Source organism: Buteo buteo, chromosome 16, assembly GCF_964188355.1.
Source record: "Buteo buteo chromosome 16, bButBut1.hap1.1, whole genome shotgun sequence".
Lineage (NCBI taxonomy): Eukaryota > Metazoa > Chordata > Aves > Accipitriformes > Accipitridae > Buteo > Buteo buteo.
Window position 1 is genome coordinate 30892069 of NC_134186.1, and position 16081 is coordinate 30908149.

Consider the following 16081-nt stretch of genomic DNA (forward strand, 5'->3'; position numbering starts at 1 on the left):
TCCCTCGGGCAGCCATTTCCTGAGGAGGCAGCTCGCTAGGCCGGAGCAGGGCCGGGCTGTGGGGTGCTGTGAGGTGCTGTGAGCCCCACGACAGGCCCTTCCCCAAAACATCCTGAAATACGAGCACAGCTCCTGGGGAAATGCCTCTCATCCTTCTTATTTAGTCGTCTCTTTAATACACCTTCATTTTTTTCCATCGCAGTAAATAAGTAGGGAGCACTGTAGAAGAAAGTCTATCCATTTAATCCAATATACAGGGGAAGGAATACCCCCCAACCTTTACTCCAATATTCCAGCAGGACTTGTGTCCAGGTGGCTGAAGACTTCAAAGCCTTCATGCCATTTGTCTTAATCAGCAGCGAATAATAACTGATACGAGGTCGGCAAGAAAACTGGATAAATGTGAATCCAGCAAGGTGGATATCTGAGAGAGGCTTTCTCACACAGTACTGTAATGAACCTAAGGAAATCATGGTCTGTTACCAGGGTCCCTAGCCCAGGGTGAGCAGGAGGCTTGGCAGTGCTCTCGGTGGGTGCAGACTAAAGTCTAGGCAGAGACTGAAATGCCTGCCTTGTCTTAAAACATCACTGGAGTCAATTAGAAATAAGATTGTACACTAAAAATTAATTCCACCTTATTGAGGAAAAGTTCGCACCTTCTCTATTGCATACTGAATTGAATGGACTTGTGATACATAGCTAGCAGGCCTTTACCCAGTGGAAAAAATATTTAACTGGAAGCCTTGTTACTTATTATAGTATCCGTTATTAGTTATTATGCAAGCAACCAGAATCTGGATGCATCCATTTGTGTCATCAAACACATCTCTGCGGGGACGAGCACCGAAGAGATCCGTCTCCAGAGGCTTCGTTCAGAAGCCCTGTGGAGACGCTGGCCCTTGTTAGAAATGGCTCATTGACCTTGTCTCAGGGCAGATGGCTCAGACAGGTCCAATGAGTGAGACTCTGCAAAGAGTCCAAGGTCAGGATCTGCCTGGAGATTGAGAGACTTGAGGAAAACTACCTGGAGGTCGATGACTGCGTTTTGTGTTTTCCACAAAGCCCCACACCTTTGGCCCTAACCAGCAGGGCTACAGTGCACCGGTTATCCCCTGTCCCTTGGAAATACTGGGTTACTCGCCGGATGTTGCACCCAAGGCTCCTTTTCTTTTGCATGATTCCGAAACCTCAGGTTATTTTTTTATTTCTGTGCTTTGGGCTTTCCCCAGAAGCATGCCCTGCTTTCATCTCCTTTCCTGGCTTGATGAAAGCGCTAACGCTGCAGTTTGAGTCTCTAAGGGCTCTGCCCCACGCAGAGCTCCGGGGAAGAAGGGCTTTGTGGAGGAGCCTCCCGCGTGCTCCCCTCCACGAACACAAAGGCGAGAGGCCTCAAGGTCCCAAGCATGAACAGGAGCAACAGAGAACCTCAGCTTGCCCTCTCACCCTTCCCTGTCCTCTGCCACCGCACCCTGCACCCCCCAGGTCCAGGCACCCACACTCCTGCGCGCAGCCCCGTGGGGCAGCGGTTCTCCAGTCCCTTCGCAGTGGTATCCAGAGACGGGACAAGACAACGGGCACCAGTTGAAAGAAAAGAACCTCTCCCTAACTGCAATACAAAACTGGTTTATTTGAAGGGAGGTCGAGCTAGGGAACGGATTGCCCAGAGGGGTTCCGGAGGCTCCGTCCCTCGCGATCATCAGAGCCTGACTGGATGCAGCCCTGGGCAGTCTGCTCTGGCTGACCCCGCTCCAGCAGCGGGCTTGGACTAGGCGATCTCCAGAGCTCCCTTCCCTCCTCCTCAAATCCATGATTTGTCATGAGAGGAGACGACAGGAGCCGTTCCTGCCTCAGCCGGAGCTGGGAGGCCGCCTTGATCCTGTTCGCTGCCACTGCCAGAATCGGAGACGACCCAGGTTGCGACCGTCCCGCTGCCACACAACCACCACCTCGAGGGCCTCCTGTGTCCCTGGGCTCTTTGCGCTGCCCCGGCAGGTGTTGGTCGGGGGCGAGCGCTGCATTTCCCTTCTTGATAGGATGTGCTACCAGGCCCCGCGCCTGGCACGGCTGCGGGTCCTGCGCCGGGATCGGCTCCTTGTTGCACGCCGTTGCCTGGAGGAGTCATGGCGTCCCCGCTGACGGCGCTCTCTTCTTCCAGAATAAGCTGGGACTTCCCGTTCGGGGCTTCGAGCTCGGCCCTCGGCCCAATCCCTCCTCCGTTGCTGCTCCCGCTGTGCTCGGCCCCAAGTGCTGCGGGACCTGCGCCGCGATCGGCTCCTCCTTGAGGAGGCTGGGACATCCCATTCGGACCTTGGAGCTCGGCCCTCACCGTCGGGATCCCTGCTCCGCCACCCCTGTCTGCTGCGGTGGGCCCGTGAGCGCTCCCACCCAGCCTGGCCCCTGGTGCTGCGGGACCTGTGCCGGGATCGGCTCCTTGTGGCGTGGCGTTGCCTGGAGAAATCCCGGCCTGCCCGCGAGCGATGCTGGCTCCTCCTTGAGGAGGGCAGGACGTCCCATTCTGCATCCCAAGCAGCGTCCCGAGCCGTTCTCCGCTGCCGCCTCCCGCTTCTCGAGGAGTTGTAGCCCCAGGTGTGCTGAGCCCGTCTGTGGCCATCCTGGTGCCGCCTCGGGGACCTGCTTTGGCCCCTCTCTGGGGCCCCGGTGCGGCCACCACCACGGTTTCTGCTGGGAGAGCTGCGGTGCTGGCGGCCCGAGGAACGCCGCCGCCTCCTTTCCGCAGCGCGGCGTCGAGATCTCCTTCTCTTGATGCTATGCACCGCATAGTTGTCACCTACCACCTTGCGGAAGATGTGCCGAACAGGCTGCGGGCAGATTGGGCACACGGCTTTTATGTGGGCCCACTTCTGTATGCAAGGAAAACAGAAGCGGTGCTTGCACCAGCTCACGTAGGCTTCGTCGTTGATGGTGTCCAGGCAGATTGGGCAGTTTGCGTCCTCAGAGGCATCCTAAGTGTGTTTGGTGACACAAACGCGAGCCAGGCTGGGTCATTCGTTTCCCACAAAGCCCCACACCTTTGGCCCTAGCCAGCAGGGCTGCGGTGCACAGGTTGTCCCCTACCCCTCGGAAGTGCTGGTTTACTGTGTCCAGTGCTGGGCTCCCCAGTAGAAGACGGAGGTGGACATACTGGAGGAGAACGCTTGTGCGCAGATGCGCCAGGAATGGCTGAAAAGCGCAGCCTGGGACGTCTCTCGTTAATTTTGAACAAAGGCACCACTTCTACAACTCCACGTAATCGCAGTCAAGACAGACACGGACGTATTGGGGAGAGTCCAAGAAAGGACCACAAAGGAAGGGACCGGAGCATCTCCCCTATCAGGAAGGGCTGAGAGGGCAGATGATCAAGGGAGCTTACGGGCCCCTGTGGCCCACTGGCACTGACAAGGCACGGAGAGGGGCAGCAGCCTGTCTCCCCGGCAGGGACCCCCGCAGCAGCCAACACCACCCTGCCCACAGGACACCCTTTCCCTGGCTCCCCTCTCCAGCCTGCGGGCACATCCCATTCCGAGTCGACTGGCGCATCACAGAAAGCAAGCAACTCCCACAGTGGGGCTAGAAACGGGATTGATTTGGACTATCGGAGCGATGGGTCTGGCCTCTCTTCTCTTCTCTTCTCTCCTCTCCTGTTTGCACCCATGGCCCTCTCAGAGCCACGTCAAGGCCTCCGCATCGTGGCTGACGTGGTAGGCGCCCTCGGCCCCTCTGCGCTCTTGCCAATCCCCTTCCCTACGTGTGATGGAAGGGGAAGACGTGGCGCGGGACCGGGGCTCTGCGGCACGTCTCGCTGTCTCTGGCTACGGGCCATGTCCTGAAAGCCAGAATCCAGCGCCCGCAGGACCTGCCTCCTGCTCCAGCGCAGCGTCTCGAGGGAGACTGGCGGGGAGCTGCCTGGGCCCCGGGAGGTGCTGGGTGCCGGTGCGGCTGCCTGGGCTGTGCTGGGCCGACTGCTGTCCCGCAGCACTGCCCGACCGCCCTCCTCCCCGGGCACTGCTCGCTCTGATGGCCCCTCTCTGCCAAGCCGCTCCCTGCAGCACTGCAGCCTCTTGGCGCAGAAGTGCAGCTGCAGGGTCTCGTGCTGCTTCTCTGACATGTATGTGGCCTCGCAGCTGTAGACGTACGTGGGCCCCGGGTGGGAAGGCGGTGTCGCCGAGGCCGCCGGCCGGGCGAAGGATGCCTTGCGCTGCTGTGGCGAGCCCTGTTCGGGCTGGAAATGGCGCTGGGGGTTGAGGACGGGGGCACGGACACAGTGTGGCTGCGGGGAACCGGTCCCAGTCCGCAAGCGTTGGGGCAGTGACTGATGCAGCGTTTCCATGGGCTGCTGCACTGCCTCAGGGAGCCTTTGCAGCTTAATCTCCAGGCATTTCCTGGCGGTATGCACCCAGAGTCTGCTGCGCGCCTCCTGGCTCAGCTCCACCTTTGAGACGACAACGGGCGCTGCAGCGTTGGGCCGGCTCGTGTCCGCAAGTTTGGCCTCACCGCTGCCTCGGGTAGCAGCGAACCTGGCCTGAAGGCCGGCGTCTTCCTCTGGCAGGACTGAAGCCGGTCCTGCTGCTGCTGGTCCTGCCGCCTTGCTGTCCAGCTTGGGAAGGGCTGGCAGGGCCAAGGCTAAGCCAAGAGGCCACGGGAACTCCTTGCTCTGCGGTAGCTGCCCATCTGGCTGAAGGAGGCTCTCACGCACGATGTTGCCCGCGGCTGGTGGTTGGATGGAGGAGCAGATGCCACCACCGGCAGCGAGGGAAGAGTCCGGGTGCCGGTTGCTGACGGAGAGGTCGCGGGGAGAGGTCTGCTCAGCCAGCGACACCGGGCGCGCGGGCAAAGGAGCGTGCACAGACTCCCTGGAGCCATGCTGGCTGTGCGGCTCCTGCTGTCCTACCCTGGGGTGCCACGCTGCGCCGGCCTGGCCCAGGGCCTGGGGCCCCCCCACGCTGTGCTCCCGGGGGAGCTGTGGGTCCAGAGGCGCGAGCGGCGGTGGGGGGCACGGCACCAGCAGGGCCAGGGACTCCTCGGTGGGGTTGGGGTCCCCCCGCAGCCTTCGGACTTCCTTCTGGCTTATGCTGTCCGCGATGGCATCCGCCTTCCCCTGCAGCGAGGGGCACAGCTTGCACCGCCGCAAGGGCTGGCTCTGCTCGGGCTGGATGAGCTTTGGCAGGACGTGGCGGCCCTGCTGCTGCGCCGCTCGCTGCTGGGACAGCTGCACCGGCACGGGCAGGGCCCCCAGCTGCACTCCCAGACCCTTCCTGGCCACACGCATCTTCAGGGCTGAGCAGGCTCCGCTGCCACGCGCGGGTCCGAGGGAGCGGGCGTACCGCAGTTCGATGGGGGCCCCTCCATCTGGGATCGGGTGGGTATCGCTCAGACTCTCGGGGGGGCCGAGGCTCTCAGAGGAGCCAGAGAAGCTGCAGTGGTGGCAGAGCAAGTGGCCCCACTCCCCCAGCTCCTCCAGGTCCTGCCACGCTGCCTGCCAGGCGCCGGGGTCCTGCACGAACGAGGAGCCCGGCCCCGGTGACGCCCCGGGCCCGGTTCGTGCCAACAGCATCAGTCGCTGCAGCTCCTGGGCAGCCTTGCTGCAGTGGGTGCAGCCGTGGTCTGCCCACCGCTCTCCGCCTGAAAAAGAGGGAGGGGTGCCAGGGGTGCAGGGCTGGGGCCGCTGGGACCCCCGGGGACTGTCCGCCTCTGCCGGGGCCCTGCCCTGCCCTGTCCTGCCCCGGGGACGTACCCCCCGGGTACCCCCGGGGTGCAGGGCACACCCGCAGGGGACTTACGTTTCTCTGGTGCTGCCGCTCGCTGCCGCGATCTCCAGCATCGTCGGCTCCAGCCGTCACCCTGTGGGCACAGGAACGGAGCACGGTGACCCGCCTGGGGGGAGCCCCTGCCACCGCCAGCCCCGAGGGGTCCCCCTGGCCCTAAGCGGCCCCGTACCTGTTGGCGTCCTCTGGTCCTGAGGAGGACGGCCCCGGCAGCCAGGAGCAGGATGCTGAGGCCGAGGAGACAGATGCTGCCACTCACCACGCAGAGTTCGTCACAGACACGCTGAGAGATGCTGCCACGCATCGCGCAGAGTCCGTCACGGACACACTGAGAGATGCTGCCACTCATCGCGCAGAGTTCGTCACGGACACACTGAGAGATGCTGCCACGCATCGTGCAGAGTCCGTCACGGACACACTGAGGCTTGCGGGGGGCCGGCGCCTGTTTTATAGGGACACGGCAGTGAGGTCACAGCCGTGCGGCTGGGGACACCTTTGTGATGTCGCAGCCCCGCATCACACCGGGACAGTGCTCGCCCCCAACGCAGGTACAAGCTCCGTCCTGCAGCCGCCCGGGGCACGCTGCTGCGCCCTGGCTGGGGCTGCCATTGCGGAGAGGCCAGGAGCCGCTTTCCTGCCTTCCCAATTCCTGCCTGCGCGTGTCCGAGAGGTCAGCCACCGTCCCGCCCTGAGAAGGGCAGAGGCTTGACCAGAAGTTTGAGAAACAAGAAAAAGTAGAGGAGCCTCCGGTGCGACAAAATTTGCTTTAACTTTTGGTCAGCCCTGAAGTGGTCAGGCAGCTGGACTAGATGATGGTTGTAGGTCCCGTCCAGCTGATCTGATCTGATCTTTCTATTCTGTTCTGTTCTGCTCTGTTCAGGGACTGCCTGGTGGTTAAGAGACTTGAGGACAACTACCTGAAGTTTGGTGACTGTGTGTGACCGAGGCACGTAAGCTCCCTTGATCATCAGCTCTCTCAGCCTTTCCTCGTAGGAGAGATGCTCCGGTCCCTTCAGCATCCTCGCGCCCCTGCGTTGGACTCTCCAGTACGTCCACATCTCTCTCGTACCGGGAGCCCAGCGCTGGGCACAGTATGCTTGCCAAATGGGCCTCTTCTTCCCCCGCGGCCGGGGCTTGCGTCTCCGGGGTGTGGTCCCCGAAAGCTCTGTGATGTCACCAGAGAGTCACTGCCACCCCTGTGACATCAATCCTTTTGAGGCGTGGGGCAGCCCCGAAGGGCCGCAGTGCTGTCCTCGTGCGCGGGCGACAGCCGCCTGTCTGCAGGTGGGGGGACGAAGGACCCCCATCCCGCAGGCTCCCTGCCAAGGGTGCAGAGAGGATCTGCCGGACAGGGACGCCGGCAGGGCCCGGGGCACCGGTCCCGACCTGCCGCGTCCCCAGCCTCGTGCTGCTCTCGCTGAGAGGCTGGGAACCGCTTTCCTGCCTACCCAGTTCCTGCCCGCACGTGTCCCAGAGGCCCGTCTCCGTCCCGCCCGGAGAGCAGGAGCGCACCGAGGTGCCCCTGGGGTCACTCGTCTGCTCCAGGACGGTCCCTGGTGTTTGTGGCAGCACAAGCACGGCCCCCAGGCAGAGCAGGCACCTCTTCAGCATCTCTGCTGCTCGCTGCAGGTTGCGTCTCCAGGGCAGCTCACGAGCTTTGTCCCTCTTCCGTTCGCAGTGCGAGATGGGGTCGGAGGAGGACTCGGCAGAACAGGGCACCTCTTCCCCTGCTGCTGGCACCAGCCAGGTGCCCCAGGATGCGCCGCCGGATGCCTCTGAGGACGCAAACTGCCCAATCTGCCTGGACACCATCAACGACGAAGCCTACGTGAGCTGGTGCAAGCACCGCTTCTGTTTTCCTTGCATACAGAAGTGGGCCCACATAAAAGCCGTGTGCCCAATCTGCCCGCAGCCTGTTCGGCACATCTTCCGCAAGGTGGTAGGTGACAACTATGCGGTGCATAGCATCAAGAGAAGGAGATCTCGACGCCGCGCTGCGGAAAGGAGGCGGCGGCGTTCCTCGGGCCGCCAGCACCGCAGCTCTCCCAGCAGAAACCGTGGTGGTGGCCGCACCGGGGCCCCAGAGAGGGGCCAAAGCAGGTCCCCGAGGCGGCACCAGGATGGCCACAGACGGGCTCAGCACACCTGGGGCTACAACTCCTCGAGAAGCGGGAGGCGGCAGCGGAGAACGGCTCGGGACGCTGCTTGGGATGCAGAATGGGACGTCCTGCCCTCCTCAAGGAGGAGCCAGCATCGCTCGCGGGCAGGCCGGGATTTCTCCAGGCAACGCCACGCCACAAGGAGCCGATCCCGGCACAGGTCCCGCAGCACCAGGGGCCAGGCTGGGTGGGAGCGCTCACGGGCCCACCGCAGCAGACAGGGGTGGCGGAGCAGGGATCCCGACGGTGAGGGCCGAGCTCCAAGGTCCGAATGGGATGTCCCAGCCTCCTCAAGGAGGAGCCGATCGCGGCGCAGGTCCCGCAGCACTTGGGGCCGAGCACAGCGGGAGCAGCAACGGAGGAGGGATTGGGCCGAGGGCCGAGCTCGAAGCCCCGAACGGGAAGTCCCAGCTTATTCTGGAAGAAGAGAGCGCCGTCAGCGGGGACGCCATGACTCCTCCAGGCAACGGCGTGCAACAAGGAGCCGATCCCGGCGCAGGACCCGCAGCCGTGCCAGGCGCGGGGCCTGGTAGCACATCCTATCAAGAAGGGAAATGCAGCGCTCGCCCCCGACCAACACCTGCCGGGGCAGCGCAAAGAGCCCAGGGACACAGGAGGCCCTCGAGGTGGTGGTTGTGTGGCAGCGGGACGGTCGCAACCTGGGTCGTCTCCGATTCTGGCAGTGGCAGCGAACAGGATCAAGGCGGCCTCCCAGCTCCGGCTGAGGCAGGAACGGCTCCTGTCGTCTCCTCTCATGACAAATCATGGATTTGAGGAGGAGGGAAGGGAGCTCTGGAGATCGCCTAGTCCAAGCCCGCTGCTGGAGCGGGGTCAGCCAGAGCAGACTGCCCAGGGCTGCATCCAGTCAGGCTCTGATGATCGCGAGGGACGGAGCCTCCGGAACCCCTCTGGGCAATCCGTTCCCTAGCTCGACCTCCCTTCAAATAAACCAGTTTTGTATTGCAGTTAGGGAGAGGTTCTTTTCTTTCAACTGGTGCCCGTTGTCTTGTCCCGTCTCTGGATACCACTGCGAAGGGACTGGAGAACCGCTGCCCCACGGGGCTGCGCGCAGGAGTGTGGGTGCCTGGACCTGGGGGGTGCAGGGTGCGGTGGCAGAGGACAGGGAAGGGTGAGAGGGCAAGCTGAGGTTCTCTGTTGCTCCTGTTCATGCTTGGGACCTTGAGGCCTCTCGCCTTTGTGTTCGTGGAGGGGAGCACGCGGGAGGCTCCTCCACAAAGCCCTTCTTCCCCGGAGCTCTGCGTGGGGCAGAGCCCTTAGAGACTCAAACTGCAGCGTTAGCGCTTTCATCAAGCCAGGAAAGGAGATGAAAGCAGGGCATGCTTCTGGGGAAAGCCCAAAGCACAGAAATAAAAAAATAACCTGAGGTTTCGGAATCATGCAAAAGAAAAGGAGCCTTGGGTGCAACATCCGGCGAGTAACCCAGTATTTCCAAGGGACAGGGGATAACCGGTGCACTGTAGCCCTGCTGGTTAGGGCCAAAGGTGTGGGGCTTTGTGGAAAACACAAAACGCAGTCATCGACCTCCAGGTAGTTTTCCTCAAGTCTCTCAATCTCCAGGCAGATCCTGACCTTGGACTCTTTGCAGAGTCTCACTCATTGGACCTGTCTGAGCCATCTGCCCTGAGACAAGGTCAATGAGCCATTTCTAACAAGGGCCAGCGTCTCCACAGGGCTTCTGAACGAAGCCTCTGGAGACGGATCTCTTCGGTGCTCGTCCCCGCAGAGAAGTGTGTTTGGTGACACAAACGCGAGCCAGGCTGGGTCATTCGTTTCCCACAAAGCCCCACACCTTTGGCCCTAGCCAGCAGGGCTGCGGTGCACAGGTTGTCCCCTACCCCTCGGAAGTGCTGGTTTACTGTGTCCAGTGCTGGGCTCCCCAGTAGAAGACGGAGGTGGACATACTGGAGGAGAACGCTTGTGCGCAGATGCGCCAGGAATGGCTGAAAAGCGCAGCCTGGGACGTCTCTCGTTAATTTTGAACAAAGGCACCACTTCTACAACTCCACGTAATCGCAGTCAAGACAGACACGGACGTATTGGGGAGAGTCCAAGAAAGGACCACAAAGGAAGGGACCGGAGCATCTCCCCTATCAGGAAGGGCTGAGAGGGCAGATGATCAAGGGAGCTTACGGGCCCCTGTGGCCCACTGGCACTGACAAGGCACGGAGAGGGGCAGCAGCCTGTCTCCCCGGCAGGGACCCCCGCAGCAGCCAACACCACCCTGCCCACAGGACACCCTTTCCCTGGCTCCCCTCTCCAGCCTGCGGGCACATCCCATTCCGAGTCGACTGGCGCATCACAGAAAGCAAGCAACTCCCACAGTGGGGCTAGAAACGGGATTGATTTGGACTATCGGAGCGATGGGTCTGGCCTCTCTTCTCTTCTCTTCTCTCCTCTCCTGTTTGCACCCATGGCCCTCTCAGAGCCACGTCAAGGCCTCCGCATCGTGGCTGACGTGGTAGGCGCCCTCGGCCCCTCTGCGCTCTTGCCAATCCCCTTCCCTACGTGTGATGGAAGGGGAAGACGTGGCGCGGGACCGGGGCTCTGCGGCACGTCTCGCTGTCTCTGGCTACGGGCCATGTCCTGAAAGCCAGAATCCAGCGCCCGCAGGACCTGCCTCCTGCTCCAGCGCAGCGTCTCGAGGGAGACTGGCGGGGAGCTACCTGGGCCCCGGGAGGTGCTGGGTGCCGGTGCGGCTGCCTGGGCTGTGCTGGGCCGACTGCTGTCCCGCAGCACTGCCCGACCGCCCTCCTCCCCGGGCACTGCTCGCTCTGATGGCCCCTCTCTGCCAAGCCGCTCCCTGCAGCACTGCAGCCTCTTGGCGCAGAAGTGCAGCTGCAGGGTCTCGTGCTGCTTCTCTGACATGTATGTGGCCTCGCAGCTGTAGACGTACGTGGGCCCCGGGTGGGAAGGCGGTGTCGCCGAGGCCGCCGGCCGGGCGAAGGATGCCTTGCGCTGCTGTGGCGAGCCCTGTTCAGGCTGGAAATGGCGCTGGGGGTTGAGGACGGGGGCACGGACACAGTGTGGCTGCGGGGAACCGGTCCCAGTCCGCAAGCGTTGGGGCAGTGACTGATGCAGCGTTTCCATGGGCTGCTGCACTGCCTCAGGGAGCCTTTGCAGCTTAATCTCCAGGCATTTCCTGGCGGTATGCACCCAGAGTCTGCTGCGCGCCTCCTGGCTCAGCTCCACCTTTGAGACGACAACGGGCGCTGCAGCGTTGGGCCGGCTCGTGTCCGCAAGTTTGGCCTCACCGCTGCCTCGGGTAGCAGCGAACCTGGCCTGAAGGCCGGCGTCTTCCTCTGGCAGGACTGAAGCCGGTCCTGCTGCTGCTGGTCCTGCCGCCTTGCTGTCCAGCTTGGGAAGGGCTGGCAGGGCCAAGGCTAAGCCAAGAGGCCACGGGAACTCCTTGCTCTGCGGTAGCTGCCCATCTGGCTGAAGGAGGCTCTCACGCACGATGTTGCCCGCGGCTGGTGGTTGGATGGAGGAGCAGATGCCACCACCGGCAGCGAGGGAAGAGTCCGGGTGCCGGTTGCTGACGGAGAGGTCGCGGGGAGAGGTCTGCTCAGCCAGCGACACCGGGCGCGCGGGCAAAGGAGCGTGCACAGACTCCCTGGAGCCATGCTGGCTGTGCGGCTCCTGCTGTCCTACCCTGGGGTGCCACGCTGCGCCGGCCTGGCCCAGGGCCTGGGGCCCCCCCACGCTGTGCTCCCGGGGGAGCTGTGGGTCCAGAGGCGCGAGCGGCGGTGGGGGGCACGGCACCAGCAGGGCCAGGGACTCCTCGGTGGGGTTGGGGTCCCCCCGCAGCCTTCGGACTTCCTTCTGGCTTATGCTGTCCGCGATGGCATCCGCCTTCCCCTGCAGCGAGGGGCACAGCTTGCACCGCCGCAAGGGCTGGCTCTGCTCGGGCTGGATGAGCTTTGGCAGGACGTGGCGGCCCTGCTGCTGCGCCGCTGGCTGCTGGGACAGCTGCACCGGCACGGGCAGGGCCCCCAGCTGCACTCCCAGACCCTTCCTGGCCACACGCATCTTCAGGGCTGAGCAGGCTCCGCTGCCACGCGCGGGTCCGAGGGAGCGGGCGTACCGCAGTTCGATGGGGGCCCCTCCATCTGGGATCGGGTGGGTATCGCTCAGACTCTCGGGGGGGCCGAGGCTCTCAGAGGAGCCAGAGAAGCTGCAGTGGTGGCAGAGCAAGTGGCCCCACTCCCCCAGCTCCTCCAGGTCCTGCCACGCTGCCTGCCAGGCGCCGGGGTCCTGCACGAACGAGGAGCCCGGCCCCGGTGACGCCCCGGGCCCGGTTCGTGCCAACAGCATCAGTCGCTGCAGCTCCTGGGCAGCCTTGCTGCAGTGGGTGCAGCCGTGGTCTGCCCACCGCTCTCCGCCTGAAAAAGAGGGAGGGGTGCCAGGGGTGCAGGGCTGGGGCCGCTGGGACCCCCGGGGACTGTCCGCCTCTGCCGGGGCCCTGCCCTGCCCTGTCCTGCCCCGGGGACGTACCCCCCGGGTACCCCCGGGGTGCAGGGCACACCCGCAGGGGACTTACGTTTCTCTGGTGCTGCCGCTCGCTGCCGCGATCTCCAGCATCGTCGGCTCCAGCCGTCACCCTGTGGGCACAGGAACGGAGCACGGTGACCCGCCTGGGGGGAGCCCCTGCCACCGCCAGCCCCGAGGGGTCCCCCTGGCCCTAAGCGGCCCCGTACCTGTTGGCGTCCTCTGGTCCTGAGGAGGACGGCCCCGGCAGCCAGGAGCAGGATGCTGAGGCCGAGGAGACAGATGCTGCCACTCACCACGCAGAGTTCGTCACAGACACGCTGAGAGATGCTGCCACGCATCGCGCAGAGTCCGTCACGGACACACTGAGAGATGCTGCCACTCATCGCGCAGAGTTCGTCACGGACACACTGAGAGATGCTGCCACGCATCGTGCAGAGTCCGTCACGGACACACTGAGGCTTGCGGGGGGCCGGCGCCTGTTTTATAGGGACACGGCAGTGAGGTCACAGCCGTGCGGCTGGGGACACCTTTGTGATGTCGCAGCCCCGCATCACACCGGGACAGTGCTCGCCCCCAACGCAGGTACAAGCTCCGTCCTGCAGCCGCCCGGGGCACGCTGCTGCGCCCTGGCTGGGGCTGCCATTGCGGAGAGGCCAGGAGCCGCTTTCCTGCCTTCCCAATTCCTGCCTGCGCGTGTCCGAGAGGTCAGCCACCGTCCCGCCCTGAGAAGGGCAGAGGCTTGACCAGAAGTTTGAGAAACAAGAAAAAGTAGAGGAGCCTCCGGTGCGACAAAATTTGCTTTAACTTTTGGTCAGCCCTGAAGTGGTCAGGCAGCTGGACTAGATGATGGTTGTAGGTCCCGTCCAGCTGATCTGATCTGATCTTTCTATTCTGTTCTGTTCTGCTCTGTTCAGGGACTGCCTGGTGGTTAAGAGACTTGAGGACAACTACCTGAAGTTTGGTGACTGTGTGTGACCGAGGCACGTAAGCTCCCTTGATCATCAGCTCTCTCAGCCTTTCCTCGTAGGAGAGATGCTCCGGTCCCTTCAGCATCCTCGCGCCCCTGCGTTGGACTCTCCAGTACGTCCACATCTCTCTCGTACCGGGAGCCCAGCGCTGGGCACAGTATGCTTGCCAAATGGGCCTCTTCTTCCCCCGCGGCCGGGGCTTGCGTCTCCGGGGTGTGGTCCCCGAAAGCTCTGTGATGTCACCAGAGAGTCACTGCCACCCCTGTGACATCAATCCTTTTGAGGCGTGGGGCAGCCCCGAAGGGCCGCAGTGCTGTCCTCGTGCGCGGGCGACAGCCGCCTGTCTGCAGGTGGGGGGACGAAGGACCCCCATCCCGCAGGCTCCCTGCCAAGGGCGCAGAGAGGATCTGCCGGACAGGGACGCCGGCAGGGCCCGGGGCACCGGTCCCGACCTGCCGCGTCCCCAGCCTCGTGCTGCTCTCGCTGAGAGGCTGGGAACCGCTTTCCTGCCTACCCAGTTCCTGCCCGCACGTGTCCCAGAGGCCCGTCTCCGTCCCGCCCGGAGAGCAGGAGCGCACCGAGGTGCCCCTGGGGTCACTCGTCTGCTCCAGGACGGTCCCTGGTGTTTGTGGCAGCACAAGCACGGCCCCCAGGCAGAGCAGGCACCTCTTCAGCATCTCTGCTGCTCGCTGCAGGTTGCGTCTCCAGGGCAGCTCACGAGCTTTGTCCCTCTTCCGTTCGCAGTGCGAGATGGGGTCGGAGGAGGACTCGGCAGAACAGGGCACCTCTTCCCCTGCTGCTGGCACCAGCCAGGTGCCCCAGGATGCGCCGCCGGATGCCTCTGAGGACGCAAACTGCCCAATCTGCCTGGACACCATCAACGACGAAGCCTACGTGAGCTGGTGCAAGCACCGCTTCTGTTTTCCTTGCATACAGAAGTGGGCCCACATAAAAGCCGTGTGCCCAATCTGCCTGCAGCCTGTTCGGCACATCTTCCGCAAGGTGGTAGGTGACAACTATGCGGTGCATAGCATCAAGAGAAGGAGATCTCGACGCCGCGCTGCGGAAAGGAGGCGGCGGCGTTCCTCGGGCCGCCAGCACCGCAGCTCTCCCAGCAGAAACCGTGGTGGTGGCCGCACCGGGGCCCCAGAGAGGGGCCAAAGCAGGTCCCCGAGGCGGCACCAGGATGGCCACAGACGGGCTCAGCACACCTGGGGCTACAACTCCTCGAGAAGCGGGAGGCGGCAGCGGAGAACGGCTCGGGACGCTGCTTGGGATGCAGAATGGGACGTCCTGCCCTCCTCAAGGAGGAGCCAGCATCGCTCGCGGGCAGGCCGGGATTTCTCCAGGCAACGCCACGCCACAAGGAGCCGATCCCGGCGCAGGTCCCGCAGCACCAGGGGCCAGGCTGGGTGGGAGCGCTCACGGGCCCACCGCAGCAGACAGGGGTGGCGGAGCAGGGATCCCGACGGTGAGGGCCGAGCTCCAAGGTCCGAATGGGATGTCCCAGCCTCCTCAAGGAGGAGCCGATCGCGGCGCAGGTCCCGCAGCACTTGGGGCCGAGCACAGCGGGAGCAGCAACGGAGGAGGGATTGGGACGAGGGCCGAGCTCGAAGCCCCGAACGGGAAGTCCCAGCTTATTCTGGAAGAAGAGAGCGCCGTCAGCGGGGACGCCATGACTCCTCCAGGCAACGGCGTGCAACAAGGAGCCGATCCCGGCGCAGGACCCGCAGCCGTGCCAGGCGCGGGGCCTGGTAGCACATCCTATCAAGAAGGGAAATGCAGCGCTCGCCCCCGACCAACACCTGCCGGGGCAGCGCAAAGAGCCCAGGGACACAGGAGGCCCTCGAGGTGGTGGTTGTGTGGCAGCGGGACGGTCGCAACCTGGGTCGTCTCCGATTCTGGCAGTGGCAGCGAACAGGATCAAGGCGGCCTCCCAGCTCCGGCTGAGGCAGGAACGGCTCCTGTCGTCTCCTCTCATGACAAATCATGGATTTGAGGAGGAGGGAAGGGAGCTCTGGAGATCGCCTAGTCCAAGCCCGCTGCTGGAGCGGGGTCAGCCAGAGCAGACTGCCCAGGGCTGCATCCAGTCAGGCTCTGATGATCGCGAGGGACGGAGCCTCCGGAACCCCTCTGGGCAATCCGTTCCCTAGCTCGACCTCCCTTCAAATAAACCAGTTTTGTATTGCAGTTAGGGAGAGGTTCTTTTCTTTCAACTGGTGCCTTTTGCTGTGTCTCAGGAATCTCTATGGGTATTTTGGAATGGCCTAGACCCCTGGCTGTGCATTGGGTTGTCCTCCTCAGGCCCCATCATTTTTCTCTGCGTGCTCCCCGTGGCCCAGTCATGTACCTCTTGTGGAGCACGGCTCCCCCCATCCCCACCTCAGCTCTTCACCTCTCAGATCCCTAGGCTTCTGTAGCTCAAACCAATTTATTTGTATTGTTTTGCTTTCCTGCCCTTTTCAGGGAAAAAGTGCTGGGTGGAGCTGGTACCCCTTACATGTCATTTTTTTCAGCAGAGCTGTGGCTTGGTACAGCAGCAGTTACCACAAAAAACCAAGTTGCTGGCTGATGCCGTTCCTTGCTGGAGGGTGGATGTGTGCCCAAGCCTGACAGCAGTGCCTGTAGCACAGTCCGCAGGCTGAAACTTGCTCTTCACTCCTACTTCACTCTGCCCTCAAAT